Below are 13,985 nucleotides of genomic sequence, written 5' to 3'. Positions count from 1 at the left end.
CCTGGTGTTCCCATTGTGCTTTTGTTTCCCTGCTCTGGAGTATGATCCTTACTGCTCCAGCGTCCCTGCCCAGCCATCTCTGAGTCCACAAGTTTCTCTTCCCCCCAAGCTCTCACTGCAACCACCTCTCACATTTCCCCTTCACCTGGTGATTGGACATGACTGGCTTTGATGCCTTCTTGAGAATTTCAGAGACATTTTGTGAGAGCGTTTGAAAAACAAGCCATTCTTTCCTTTTTCTCTTGTGGCCTTCCAAGGTCAAAGAGATGGGGGAAAGGTCAGCCTTCAGCTGCTCCAGGCTGGGAGCTGGGCTCAGATTTGCTTTCATTTCACTTTAGGAGCGTGTCTCTCCCAACCCCACCCCACCCCTTGTCCCATGCACAGTGGTGTGACAGCAGATTACATCCACTTCCCCTTTCCAGCCTCTATTTCCGTCCTCTCAGTCTTCTCCAGCTCTTAAGGAGAATGTGTTGGGTTTTGTCACGATCCTTTCACTTATTAAAGACAAAGGAGGTTAACCACCATCTGTTGGAGGCTGGCACTTTCACTTTCTCAGCCACCACCTGTGACTCTTCCAGCCCAGAGTGTGGGCCTCTCAACTTCTTTCACTATTTGTCACGACATGCAGTCACGCAGACTCTGCTGCCTCTGGTGAAATCATCTCTGGGGGCCTCCACTTTATCCCATGCACACACATGCAAATCAAACCCAGCAGGCCCTATTCTTGGGGAGAGAGAAAAAGAGAGAGAGACAGAGAGAGACAGAGAGAGACAGAGAGAGAGAGACAGAGAGAGAGACCTACAACCCTGCTTCACCGCTCATAATTTTCCCCTTCTGATGGTGGGGAGCAGGGACTTGAACCCAGGTCTTTGTGTTTGATGGCATGTGCTCTCTACCAGCTGTGCCACTTCTGGCCCCTCCACCACTGAGTTTAAACAATGTTTCCTTACCGACTTTTCAAAACGAGTCAAACTTTGCAAGTCCTCCTTCTTCACCTTAAAACAAGGATAAGATTTCTGCAAAAGCTCCACCCTGTGAAAACTAAGGGGTTTGCTTTAAACTAGAATTCATATTCAACAAGAGAGGGTGAACGACACAGGGCTGGGTACATCCCAGACACGACACGGGGTGGGGATGCTGAAGGCTGCTATTGCTACAAGTCTGCAGTGTGCTCCCTAGAATCTGGGTCCACAGAACTTACAGACACACCAGGGGTGCAGAGCCATTCCACTGCTTCTGTTTGACACATAACCCCAGGCTCACTGCCAAAAGGTCTCTTTCCTCTTTTCTCTCTCTCTCTCTCGTTCTTTCTCTCTCTTTTTCCCCTTACTTTCTTTCCCTCCCTTTCTTCCTTTCTTCCTCTCTTTCTTCTTTTCTCTTTTCCTCTCTCCCTCTCTCCCTCTCTTTCTTTCTTTCTTTCTGTTTTGTTATTGCCAGCATTATCACTGGGGCTCAGTACTGGCACTGTGAATCTACCACTCTTGATGGTCATTTACTCTTTTTCTCCTCCTCCAATGAGAGGGGAGGGGGAGATAGAGAGAGGAACAGAGCGACACCTCAGACCTGCTCTACCTCTCGTGAAGCATCTCCCTTGTAGGTGGAGAATGGGGGTGGGTCAAACCTGGATCCTTGCACATAGTAACTTGTATGCTCAATTGGGTGCACCACTGCCTGGTCCCCCAAAAGGTCACTTTCTCCCAGGCTCCAAAGCACTAATCTTTTCCACTGGGATCCCAAAGGCACCTCAAGTTCACAGTCTCCTTAAACCTGCAGTCTCTCAGGACTGCCTCTGGGGAGGGATAGAGTTCAGACTGTGCCTCCCTCCAGCCCAGCAAGGTTCTGGTCCTCATGGGGGTGGGGACCCACAGGACTCAGTGATGGAATTCTACAGATGCTGGATGCACCTGCATGTGTGTGGGGGGACTGGGGGCACAGAGGACACGGTCTTAGGGGTCTGGTGGAGTAGAGACAGGCTGGTTATGAAATCCACACACCACTGGCTAGAATGATGTCTGTAAGAAAGTTGGGGTGGGACCTAACTTACTGGGGCCAAAACCCAGTCTTCTGGATGAGGGAAGGGGAGGGTGAAGGGACCTGGACTCTACACAGCCCAGGGAGGAAGGCAGGGGAAGGGCTCTGCCTGGAGAGGTTCTGAGGGATACCATGGCTCCTGAAGAGATTTCAGTGCTATAGTGTGTCTCTCTCCTCTCTCTCTCTCTCTCTCTCTCTCCAGCTCCCATCCTTTCTCTCTTACTCTCTCTCTCTCTCTGAATGAAAAAGGGACCCAGTGCCGTGAAACCACACATATGTGAGGACCCAGTTCCATAAAAGCAAATAATTACAATAAAGAGGAAAATCCCAGAGAGCTCAGACCCGGCACATCAGCGACAAGGAGGCCCACTCCCCTAGCAACTCTCCCCCTGACATCCAGCCCTTTTGGAGAGAGAAGCTCATGGCAGAGGGGTTTGGAAGACAGTCCAGCCAGGCTGATTTGTCCATTGTGGCTGAGGGTCAGCAAGAGTCCCCTCCACTCCCCACCCCCAGCCACATGTTTCCAATTAGACTGTTCAGGCTCAGAACAAATCACCGGGCTCAAGGCCGACAACAAAAGGGCCAGTCAGGCTGCATGCAAGCAGGGAGAGGGGAAGGGATTAACCCTGGCACCCCCAGTGCTCTTCCCCCCCCTGCCCCCCAGCTCAGAGCCTTGCGTGCAAGGGAGCAGAGCTGAGGAGCGGCCACCTGGGCTGCAGGTCTTGGGCAAGAACAAGAACAGGTAGATCCGGTCCCGCTCTGCACGCAAGGCAAGAGCTGGGCTCCTCCAGAGCAGCCCTCCAGCTAGGCTTTCCCACCTGGAAGGGGCTAGAGCTCCTCAGGGAGGCTGAGGAGCAGGGCTGGGGTGGGGCTGTGCAGGGGTGCATTCTGCACGGCAGGTTGGAGGGCTGCCCATTGGGCCGCCATAGCAGGAGGACTGGAGGTGGGGCAGAGCTGGCCAGCATGGTCCCCAAGGACACCAGGAGCTGTCTCTTGGACCCCTCTTCTCTGTCTTGGGGAGAATAACCCCAAAAAGCCTTCAGAAGGAGAACTGGTGCTGTGTGTCCACACTGGCTGCCATGCCAAGATTCCCTGCACCCTGCCCTTACTGACCATCCAGGGAGGTTATGGGGGGCAATGGCAGAGCTCCTGAGGGGAGTCCTTGGCTGGGTCAGGAGTGGGGTGACCAAGTTTTCTAAGAGGCTTCCTCTGGTGACTCTGTCTGGCTTAGGGGCAGGTCACAGGGTGGGGGGATTGGGCATGGACAGCAGCTTCCTGTGCTTGGTGGCAGCTCCCAGGGCGCTGGGGCTCTAGGACATAGTCCTTACTATCCCCAGAGGCAGAGAGGGCTCTGACACTCTAGAGCTCACAGTGCTGCAGGCTCCTCTCTTCCCCTTCTCATTCATGTTTGCAAGGGTCCTTGTGGGGGCTGCTCACTGCTGGGGGACCAGGGGACAGTAGTCTCTGGCAGGTCAGGGGTACAGAAAGATCTGAGACCAGGACACAGGGCCCCAACCTCACTGCTCGTTCCTGCTGTGGAAGCTTTGGACAAAAATATAAAAAGATGTTTCTTTTCTTTTCTTTCTTTCTTTTTTTTTTTTTTTTTCTTGCCTTTTCATTTCCCTGAAAACCTGGCTCTTCCCACCGTTTTCTCAGTGATAAAAGAAAGGCCCAACCTCTGGCTCACTTTTCCTTCTAAAGTTGCAACATCTTGCGGGCTGTGACTTGGGCTGAACAACAAGCTCTGGCTCTGTAGAGACATCCCAGAGGTCCCAAGCAGGACAGAAAGAGGCCAAAGATGCTGAGCTCAGGCCTTGGCTGCCATGAGAAGGCCTGTGAAATCATCACAGCTCAGCACAGTGGTCAGTTCTGGGCACTGGGCGAGTGTGAATTTTATAGTGACATCAACATAATGGGCTTGTCATGAACACATGTGAAGGCTTTGCATACCCTGCCACTGTTTTTTTTTTTTTTTTTTTGGGGGGGTGGTGGTGGTGGGGATGTCTGAGTCCTTCCAGAGCTGATCATAAATCACAGGGGTGGAGTCGCCCTGGGTGGATCCCACCCCCACCCCCCTGGCTCATAGAGGAGGGAGGGACAGAGGAAAGGAGGGAATTGCACCAGCCACCAGAACCAAGGTGCCTCTGCTGTGGGGGTCCCAGCCCCTTGGAGGAGGCAGCTGGGTGGGGGGCAGAGTCTAGGGATGGTTGGACATCTTACTGGCCTAATGGTGCCAGAGAGTTTGGAAGGGAGGTGGGAACAGGATGTAATGAAAGAGTGCCTACTCCTAAGAGGCCACTGAAGTTTGCAGATCTGAGTTCAAATCCCCTCACTACCCTTGCATTCTGTTTGATTTTGGGCAGAATTCTGGGCCCCTGCACCCTCAGCACACCTCCACAACCCCCTGGGGCTGAAGTGGGCTGAATTTCCTAGGATGGTTGGGAGGAGTACAGGAGATGGCACATCTCTGCCACACTGGGTCCGACCAAGGTCCTTCGAGAGGGCAGACCATCTGCTAGGGCTGGAGGGGGGCAGCAAGGGAGAATGGGCAGAGGTGGGTGACAATTCTGGGTGCTCTGCTTACCGGAGCTCTGCTGCCAAGGAGCAGCTCACGTGCTAAAGCCAGGTTTGGAAGAAAAAGGATGAGGCCCAGAGACTAAACACCCCCGCCCTTTCCTCAGCCAGATGGGGAGTTAAGATCAACTGTGGGCTTTGTCCCAAGAAGGTTTGGGGTTCCAGGTGTGGGAGGACTGAGGTTCTTCCACTCTTTCTGATTGTTCCAGAATCCAGCTCCTGGCTTTCCAACCCCCCAACCCCCCTTGCACCTGGACAAATATTGGCTTATTAACTCCCTTTCCAGGACACAGAGGCTGATTTGAGCAATATACTCCTTCCTTCCAATCTGATTTCTAATAGCAATAAATCTTTCTCCTTTTTGCAAAAGCTCACATGATCAAGTTTCCTCCTTTCATTTGCTGTCACCAGAGCTTCAACACACCAAGCTAATTTCTTTTTTCAGACAGAGTAAGAGGAAAGAGGGAGAGAGGAAGAGACACTACAACACCAAAGCTTCCCCCCTGTGCAGATTGTGAGCATGGCAAAGCTTGCGCACTATGCAGGGGAGCTATTTCTACTCCAAGATTTGGTTTTCTATGGGATCAGTCAAGGGGTCCCACGGGGACAGGACTAGGGGTGAGTTAATGCCTTTCTTTTTTCTGTTCCACATGGACTCTGTAGGGTGTGGCTCAGGAACGAATGTTTTACAAGATGGAGGAGTGCAGAGGCTTTTCATTTTTTTTAAATTTGTGATTAATAGTAGGTTACAAGATTATAAGATGACAGGGTCTAAATCCACACCACACCCACAGCCTAAGTTGTCTATCCCCACCCTCCCACCTCCCAAAGATAACCACCAGAGTTCTCATAAGTTTTATAGTTTGTTTGCTTCCATTTTTTTCCAAGTTCATGTGTATCAGCTCTCTAGACCTCACATAGGAGTGAGACCATCCAGTGACTGCCTTTCATATCCTTCCTTAATTCCCTTAGCACAATCACCTCCAGTTCCATGCATTTTGTCCCAAAGGATACAATATCATCTTTGTGATTACAGAGTAGTATTCCATGGTGTATATGTCCCATAACTGCTTTATCCAGTCATCTCTTGACGGGCATTTAGGCTGTGTCCACTCTTTGGCTATTGTGACTAATGCAGCTATCAACACAGGGGTGTTATATGTCCCTTCAGATTAGTTTTTTTAATTTTATTTAAAAAAGGAGACATTAACAAAACCATAGGATAAGAGGAGTACAACTCCACACAATTCCCACCACCAGATCTTCGTATCCCATCCCCTCGAGGCCCTGATAGCTTTCTTATTCTTTATCCCTCTGGGAGTATGGACCCAAGGTCATTGTGGGATGCAGAAGGTGGGAGGTCTGGCTTCTGTAATTGCTTCTCCACTGAACATGGGCATTGACTGGTTGATCCATACTCCCAGTCTGCCTCTCTCTTTCCCTAGTAGGGTGGGGCTCTGGGGAAGTGGAGCGCCAAGACACATTGGTGGGGTCGATTGTCTAGGGAAGTCTGCCTGACATCATGCTAGCATCTGGAACCTGGCAGCTGAAAAGAGAGTTAACATACAAAGCCAAACAAATTGTTGACCAATCATGGACCTAAAGGCTAGAATAGTGCAGATAAAGTGTTGGGAGGGGCCTCCATTTTGTAGATAGCTAGTAGACATATTTTAGTTATATTTCAAAGAGCCTGTAGCTATACTAGTTTTCTTTTCCCCTGAACCTGAAATTTGATATGCAGGTGGATACAAATTATTGTCTGGGAAGGTGATCTCATGGCTGGAAAAGGGACAGAAATCTGGATCAAGGAAGAGAGTAGCTCCCTAATATGGGGAAGGGGTATAAATATTGTTGACTATAAACCCTATCAGCTTGATTTGATCTGGGGCCCATATTCAACTTCTGCAATCTGTAGATCTGAGTTCACATTTTGTGGTCATGGGTATATGCATAACATTTCTCAAGGAAAACACTTTAAATAAAAGATGCAGAACTGCCATATAGGCAGCTCCATTCCATTGCACCAAGGCTCTGCACTCTTCCATCTTGTAAAACATATGTTCCTGAACCCCGTCCTACAGGTTTCCAGTTCAGTGGGCCTTGGACCATTGAACATTCCAGGCTGCCCCAGTATCGACCCATCTTCCTCAGGTGGAGCACAGAGTATGTTGTCCATCCTCTCTTCGGAGGATGGAACGTTTTCTTCCGTTGTTGATCCAAGTTGAGGGCAAGGTCCTATAGGGGGCCCACAAAGGGGTCTATTTTGTTGTTCCTGATAGAGATGACCGGTAACAATGGAGAGAGGGATTTATTTGAGGTCTAGGCCCATCATGTCTGTTTGGGAATTTCAGGACTCCCCAAGTAGGGCCCCAGCTGATGGGATGTCCTGATAGTGACTAAAGAGTCATCACTAAAGTATGCCAGTCCCTTACCTTTATTCAGCTTTTGCAGTCCTTGCTTTGCTAAGATTAGCTTTGGAGTGAGTGAGAGAACTGTAATAGGAAGTAGGTGAGGAGGGTATCTAAGTCTAATTAGATACTATTTCATTAGGAACTTTATGCTGACTCACTGCAGACTATTGTGTACTTTTGCTTTCAGGTATATATTTTGCCCTAGTTTATGGATATGTGTGAACATATGCTCTATCTCATGGGACCTGGTCTATATCTTGGTTTTGGGACTTTGTTAGGAAGTGAACTGCCTGGAATGGAATTGGAGAATACTATGAAAAGAAAGGTTTCACCGTAGTAATGAAGCTGAAGGGTTGTCTTTCCACGCCTGAAGTCTCAGGACAGAATCTGAAGTGAAGCATGCTGAGGTGGTACTCGTTGCGTTGATTAGGTTGGGATCGGTGGATACAATATTATCTGGTATGAATTGAGAGAAGCATGCAGGAAAGTGCGCCCCACCCTAGAGGTTCCAGGACTGGGGGAAGTATAGGCTCTATAGTAGAAATGTGAGGTTCCTGCTGTCTTAGGGTCCAAGAAGACAATAGATAGTTCTTGTTATAATCATGTTATTTGGTTATTGGGTTAACTTTGAGAAATCCCTTTGTTAGGATTTGCTGTATCATACCCAACATCACCATAATTTATGTCCTTTGACATTATCTGTATATAGCTGTGCCACTGGTTGCTTCTGTTCTCTGTGGTCTAGGCTTTTGAGAGAGTCAACATATCAGAGACTCAGCCTATGTATTAAAAAGACTCAGTCTGTGCTTTTAAAAGTTTGAGATATACAATCAATTATTCCCCTCTCATATTAATTAAATAGTGATTTATATGACTACAAATTAATAGGAGTGTACATAAACACCACTCCCATCACCAAAAGACTGTGTCCCATCCCACCCACCACCACCCCCTCCTTCACCGCCCCGGGAAGCCAAATATCCACCCTCACCCTCACCCCAGGGTTTTTACTTTGGTGCCCTACTTCACAGACTAGTGTTTGAGTGTCCTTTGGATAAATGCCTAAGAGTGGTATTGCTGGATCAAAAGGTAGTTGTATTTTTATTTTCTTTAAAGATTTTAAAAAATATTTATTTCCTTTTTGTTGCCCTTGTTGTTTTCCTTGTTGTTGTAGTTATTATTGTTGTTGTTATTGATGTCGTTGTTGTTGGATAGGACAGAGAGAAATGGAGAGAGGAGGGGAAGGCAGAGGGGGAGAGAAAGAGAGACATCTGCACACCTGCTTCACTGCCTGTGAAGTGACTCCCCTGCAGGTGGGGAACCGGGGGCTCGAACTGGGATCCTTACTCAGGTCCTTGCGCTTCATGCCACATGCACTTAACCCACTGCGCTACTGCCGGACTCCCATATTTTTATTTGTTTAAGGACTCTCTATCCAGTCTTCCAAAGGGGCTGCACCAGCTTGCATTCTCACCAGCAGTGAAGCAGGGTCCCTTTTCTCTGCAATGTAGTGGGGTATTGATCTCCTTCTTATCCAGATGCTGAGAAGGGTTCAGGGCCCGGGCTAGCTCGCTGCTTACTGATGGCAGCCTGGGGCCTCACAGCCCAGAATGTCTGGCCCAGATGCCTGACTCCCTGCCTCCTCTGCCACAATGGCCTAATGCAGGTCTGTGGACAGCTGTCACCTCTGTGGGGACACCTACGAGGCTGTCCTCTCACTACGCCCTGGGATGTCCTTGCAAAGATGTGAGAGCCAAGACTTCCCTGGCTTCTTGCTGTGTGAATTCAGGGTATGCCCCTATTGTGGTGCCCTGAGTTCAGAGCACACCTACATTCTTTAACAGAAGTTTCTTTTAGTGAGTGAGGAATAACGTATGAAGCTATGAGACCAGGAGCTGCGTTTCGCCTGTGTCTCTTTTCCATTTGCAAAGCCAACACACTCACAGGCCCTTTGAGAAAGACGGCATCTGGAACATGCAACTTGCCCAAAGCCCATCCCCTGGGATGTGGACAGCGACCCTTTCAGAAGATCCTGAGGAGGCAAGACGTCAGGCTCCTGCAGACCCTGTGCAGCACCCAGAAGGGGAACACCCTTGCCCTGAGCTTTTGGTGCCCTGGAGACAGCATGGTGTTCCCTCAGAGGAAGGTCAAAGAAACCCACCAGCGTCCTGGTGTGTGGTTGTGAAAAGTGGGGGTCCAGTCACCTCCTCTGTGCATGTCCTCAAGACAGCCACTAAGCTGGAAAACAAAAAGACTCACTGGTCCTGAAGTGACCTCACTGGATGAGAAGTAGGTGTGCATGTGAGAAACAGAGGCGCTCGGCTCCCACGGTGAGCAGGTGGGAGGAGGGGTGGCACACGGAACATGTGAGTACTTATATCTGGCCCCAAACAGAAAAAAAAAATATATGCACGTCTATGGCACACCCATGGTCATGAGGCTGTGCACATGCAGATGCAAACACACCCAACACAGAAAACATCTCTTCTGTGACTTTGGCTTAACAAGCCATAAGCTTTTCCTTAGACAAATTCAGGTCCATGAAACCAGCAGAGTCCCACAGGACTGAGGTCAGCAGCTGTTTACAACAACTCACCTTCAGGGGGGGTGGCAGAGAGGTGTGGACAATGATGCCCAGCCCCAGCTGTGCCCTCCAGGGACCTCCAGGTCACCCCTGCTTAATACCAGGGTCAGCACCTAGAGGACAAGAACAGCTGCCAGCACACCAGGAGCCCGTCATTGTAAAGACACATGTCAGAGCTCACCTGGGTAGTATGCTGGCTTGGCTGTGTGGGAGATCCAAGTTCAAAGCCTGCCTCTACTGTACTGGAGGAAACTCCAATGCTGTGGTGTCTGTCCCTTTCTTTTTCTCTGTCTCCATCTCTGTCTCTTCAGCCTGGAGCAATGAAGTACTAGTGATGATGGCCAAATACATGAAAACAGCAAACACATTCAAGGGACCAGGAGGTGGTTTATTGCATACAGTGAACACCTCCTATGACCTGGGTTCAAGCCTCTGCACTACATGAGAACACCACGGGTAGCACACGGGGAGCTCCATGAATGGGGAAGTAGTGCTTTCTATCTGTGTCTCCGTTTCTCCTCTCTCTATACAATAAAGGGGAAAAAGGGGAACCCAGGGTGCTACCATGATGCCAGCCTGACTTCCCTGGGCAGATGACCCCATCGATGTTTCCTGGAGCCCCGCCTCCCCAGATCCCTGCCCCACTAGGGAAAGAGAGAGACAGGCTGGGAGTATGGATCAACCTGCCAATGCCCATGTTCAGTGGAGAAGCAATTTCAGAAGCCAGACCTCCCACCTTCTGCATCCCACAATGACCTTGGGTCCATACTTCCCGATAGATAAAGACTAGGAAAGCTATCAGGAGAGGGGATGGGATACGGAGATCTGGTGGTGGGAACTGTGTGGAGTTGTACCCCTCTTATTCTATGGTTTTGTTAATATCTCCTTTAAAAAAAAAACTCATCACACAAGGTAATAAACAGACTCAAAATACAATAAATAAATACATAAATAAATAAGGAACCCAGGGAAGTTGCTCAGCAGTAAAGTTCCAAAAGGCCCTGGCTTGGAGCTGCAATCAGTCAATCAGTCAGTCAGTCAGTCAATCAAGGCTTGTAAATAAAATAAAAGAGCCAGGCATTTGGCCCCTCTGCAATCGACTCGCTTGTAAATAAAATAAAAAAGCCAGGCATTTGGCCCCTCTGCAATCGACTCTCTCGGCCTAGGTAAGCTCAGGTGGCAGCTGAGCCCAGGTGCTAGGAACCAGGGCTGTCCACAGCCAGGGAGACTTGGGATATTTTCCAGCTGTGCCTGAGTCACCAGGAGTGTGTGTCTGTAGGGGGGTGAGTAACAAGTGAGGGGCATTGCTGAGCATCTGCTCCTCCTCAAGTGGTTTTTTGCAGGGAGATCTGGTTCACGGCTCACACAAAGACTTTCTGAGATGGGTTTTGGGTTCTGAAGATGGCACCCCCATAGCTCCCAGGGCCTGTCTAGGATGATAAGGGCCCATCTCACTCTTCCAGGCCTGTCTCAGAACAGAACTGCCAAGGGCTCCCCGTTGTTTGCAAGGGCCTGGTAGGGAGGCAACAGGTGACAGTGGGGGGAGACACCTGCCAGCCTGGGTTCCATCCCTGGCACCATATGTGCCTGAGTGATGCCTGGTCCTCTCTCTCTTTAAATAACAATCCCTATTATCCTAACTTGCTGCAGCCTCATCAGGAGGCCAGGGAATAGCCAGTTCTGTGTGAGATGAGATAGCACAACCCCCCATCTCCTACCCCAAGGCTGGGAGCTTGGGAGAGGGGGGCCCAGAGACCACTTCTGCTCCTGCAGTCATCGAGGGAGAGACACTTGTGCCACCCACTGGCATAGCGAGGCATAGCTGGAATGACTGTGAAGGCCAAGTCAGCAGCAACTTCCACCAGGGGCCAGGCAGGAAAACCCAGCCTTTTCAAAGAAGGGGAGGGGCATATTCGAGGGCTATCTGGCTGCTGACATCTGCTTTCCCACTGATGGCCTGGGTTAATTGGGCTGATCTGGCTACTAGGCAGGTGTCCTCACCTCTCTCACCCCTCCATATGTGCATCCCTCCCCAAAGCACACAGAGACCAGCAAGGATATAGGAATAGCTGTGCTCCCTTGCTAGAATCTCCAAACAAGCTCTCAAGGTGCAAAGAGTGGGAGGGAAGAGTGAAGGTAGCTGGATTCTGCACAGCTCAGAGAGGGAGACAGGGGAAGGGCTCTGCCTGAAGCATGGTTCTGAGGGAACTGGGGGGTGAGGGGTTGGAGCAAGCTCAGTGAACAGGATGTGTGCCTTGCCACAAGTATGGTCTGTGTTCAAACCCCAATACCACATGGGAAAAACCATGGCACCAGGGGAAGTTCCAGTTCTTCTTCTTCTAGCATTTGCCCTTCTTCCGTAGCCAGTCAACAGCATCAGGTTGAGCCTGATGTAAAGTTTCAAGACCTCCTTTGAATCTGGAGAGGTGGCAGTCGTTGACTATGTGGGTCATAGTCAGTCTGTAGCCGCAGGGGCAGTTCGGGTCGTCTCTGGCTCCCCAGCGATGGAACATAGCGGCGCACCGGCCATGGCCTGTTCGATAGCGATTGAGGAGAGCCCAGTCATAACGTGCTAGGTCAAAGCCGGGTTGACGCTTGCAGGGGTCTGTGATGAGGTGTTTGTTCTTTACCTCAGCTGACTGCCAGCTCTGTTTCCAAGAGACTGGAACAGAGAAGTTCAGTGTAGGCGTAGGGGACCAGATTGGGTGACGAGACGTCAAGCGTTGAACAGGGTGGGCGAAGATATCCGCATATATTGGCAGGTCCGGTCGAGCATAGACGTGGGAAATGAGTTTAGATGATGCCGCATCCCGACGAATATCTGGCGGGGCGATGTTGCTAAGAACTGGCAGCCATGGAACCGGGGTGGAACGGATGGTTCCAGAAATTATTCCAGTGCTGTGGACCATCTCTCTGAATGTAAAAGAGGCTACTGTAGTGAAATCACACACGTCTAAGGACCTAGTTCCACAAAAATAAATACATAAATAAATAAGTAAATACAATAAAGCAAGAAAATCTCAGAGAGCTCAAACCCAGTACATCAGAGAAATGAGGGCCCACTCCCATAGCATCTCTCTCTCTCTCTCTTCGATATCCAGCCCTTTCCAGGCAAAGAATCCCATGAGGGGTGTGTGTGGGGGGGCAGGTGTGGAACAGTCCAGCCAGAATAGCTGTACCCTCCAGAGACTGCAGATACCAGCCTTGAAAACAAGCATTCCTTCTGCACAGTAAAAGAAACCACTACCCAAACCAAGAGACCCCTTACAGAATGGGAGAATATCTTTACATGCCATACATCAGACAAGAGGCTAATAACCAGAATATATAAAGAGCTTGCCAATCTCAACAACAAGAAAACAAATAACCCCATCCAAAAATGGGGGAAGGAAAAGGACAGAATATTCACCACAGAAGAGATCCAAAAGTCTGAGAAACACATGAAAAAATGCTCCAAGTCTTTGACTATCAGAGAAATGCAAATAAAGACAACAATGAGATACCACTTCAGTCCTGTGAGAATGTCATACAACAGAAAAGGTAACAGCAGCAAATGCTGGAGAGGTTGTGAGGTCAAAGGAACCCTCCTACACTGCTGGTGGGAATGTCAATTGGTCCAACCTCTGTGGAGAACAGTCTGGAGAACTCTCAGAAGGCTAGAAATGGACCTACCCTATGATCCTGCAATTCCTCTCCTGAGGATATATCCTAGGGAACCCAACACACCCATCCAAAAAGATCTGTGTACACATATGTTCTTGGCAGCACAATTTGTAATAGCCAAAACCTGGAAGCAACCCAGGTGTCCAACAACAGATGAGTGGCTGAGCAAGTTGTGGTATATAAACACAATGGAATACTACTCAGCTATTAAAAACAGTGACTTCCCTGTTTTCAGCCTATCTTGGATGGACCTTGAAAAAATTCATGTTAAGTGAAATAAGTCAGAAACAGAAGGATGAATATGGGATGATCTCACTCTCAGGCAGAAGCTGAAAAACAAGATCAGAAGAGAAAACACAAGTAGAACCTGAACTAGAATTGGTGTATTGCACCAAAGTAAAAGACTCAGGGGTGGGGGGAGAATACAGGTCCTTCAGAGGACCTAGTGGGGGTTGTATTGTTATATGGAAAACTGGGAAATGCTATGCATCTACAAAGTACTGTATTTACTGTTGAATGCAAAACATAATTCCCCAATAAAGAAATTTAAAAATAGAAAGAAAACAGGCATTCCAACCAGGTGTGTCCTCCTCTGCTGGCTTTAGCTCCCAAGGGAAAGCCTTCTTGATAGCTTTCAAGCTTTCATGTGTTGAAAGGGTACCACACACTCCCTGAGCCATACCTGGCCCCTTCAGCTGCCAGCCTGGTGCTTCTTCCATCAC

This window comes from Erinaceus europaeus, chromosome 3, assembly GCF_950295315.1.
Source record: "Erinaceus europaeus chromosome 3, mEriEur2.1, whole genome shotgun sequence".
Lineage (NCBI taxonomy): Eukaryota > Metazoa > Chordata > Mammalia > Eulipotyphla > Erinaceidae > Erinaceus > Erinaceus europaeus.
The sequence above is the reverse complement of the archived record's forward strand: the minus strand, read 5'-3'. Positions refer to the sequence as shown.